Below are 1,591 nucleotides of genomic sequence, written 5' to 3'. Positions count from 1 at the left end.
CTCCCAGCATGATAATTGGGCTCTCTGATATTTTGAAATTATGAACGATATTTGTACATTTTGTCTTCTTTCATTTGCATCTAATGCAAATGAAATGTTTCTATGTTTCTAAGTGCTTATTTCTGGCCAGCAGCTGCTCAATGATGTCACTTTCTGCTTAATGATATTGCTTCTGACCCTTAGCAGGCACCAGGAATGCTGTTTGGCCCACTACATGAAACGAATTTGGCAACCTTGCTCTAGCACAACTCATCTTTCACTTGCCATTTGCAGACACAGGTTTAGCAAGGTTGTGCTCTATGTTAGCAAGGCATGCCAGTGAAGCTCAACAGCTCTGACGAGTGTCCTGAATGAACCAAGAACGTACTTGAAAATATGTCTCAAGATCCATCACTTGGTTGGCAACCTTCAGTCTCGAAAGACTATGGTATAAGCCGACAGCACCTGGTATTCCCAGGCGGTCTCCCATCCAAGTACTAACCAGGCCTGACCCTGCTTAGCTTCTGAGATCAGACAAGATCAAGCATGTGCAAGGTAACAGTTGCTATCCATCAAGATACAGGGGTTCTGTGATGTGCCATGGTTCTCAAGTCAGCATGGAAAGGGTTTCCTGAGGATAGAAAGGTTGAAAACCCCTTGGATGCATGATGCATCATGCATCCCCTGCAACAAATGTGTAGCATCGTGATCAAACAAGATGTCTTGCCATGCAGAGAGGGATATTCTAGCACACACATTGTGGTGGGAATCAGGAGGCCAGTTGGCTGTAATTTGCTGCTTCAAGGATTAAGCTGAGAGCATCCTTTCCTGAACCAACATATATTGGCAGAAGGGGCAGCGTTCCACACACCACAGATTTGTACATTCCAAATGGGCAAAACAGACAAAGTGGGAGAAAAAATAGCACGGTTCTCAGATGTAGAGCCAAGACTAACACTTAAATCAGTGCCAACTAATCCAACCGTATGGCCATTTTGTTGGCAGCAAAGCCCATGAAATCCTGCTAATGTGACCCTTCATTAATAGACAAGCAGAATGGGGAGCTAGACCAAGAGCAGGCTATCTATGATGCAAATGGGCCAATTCACACGAAGTGGCAGATTGGGCCTAAGCAGAAGAGCAGGGAATAGATGCCTGCCACCTCCCCCTACTCCACCACTGTGGATGGCAGTGTCCTCCTTACCAGCCCCTTCATCCATGTGGCTCTTTATTCAAAGCAGGAAATGCAAGGCGTGCTCCCAGCACTGCCTGCTTTGTGTAAGAAGCCCTTGTGGAGGAAGGAGTGAGATTACTGAGTTCCGATCCTTGGAGCACAGGGGTCTGGTTCCCTCAATTTAAAAGAGCAGGGTCAGGAAAGGAGCAAGATAGCTCTTTCCCCAGCACCGGCTCTTTAAACAAAGGAGAAATAGAAAGAGCTCTGGGAGCAATCTCTGCATGATTCCTGCTTCTTGCTTCGATTCAAGAGTCTCCCTAGAAGAGGTTGGCAACCTTCAGTCTCGAAAGACTATGGTATAAGCCTACAGCACCCGGTATTCCCAAGCAGTCTCCCATCCAAGTACTAACCAGGCCTGACCCTGCTTAGCTTCCAAGA

The 1,591-nt window shown here is 46.6% G+C and overlaps 1 pseudogene; it reads right to left on the bottom strand.

Annotated features, from left to right (window-relative positions):
- Nucleotides 1-432: 432 nt before the first annotated feature.
- On the bottom strand, nucleotides 433-552 carry LOC136646217 (5S ribosomal RNA; annotated as a pseudogene).
- Between the last annotated feature and the right edge of the window lie 1,039 nt (nucleotides 553-1,591).

This window comes from Tiliqua scincoides, chromosome 3 (assembly GCF_035046505.1).
Source record: "Tiliqua scincoides isolate rTilSci1 chromosome 3, rTilSci1.hap2, whole genome shotgun sequence".
Taxonomy (NCBI): domain Eukaryota; kingdom Metazoa; phylum Chordata; class Lepidosauria; order Squamata; family Scincidae; genus Tiliqua; species Tiliqua scincoides.
This window is presented reverse-complemented; position numbering and strand designations above follow the sequence as displayed.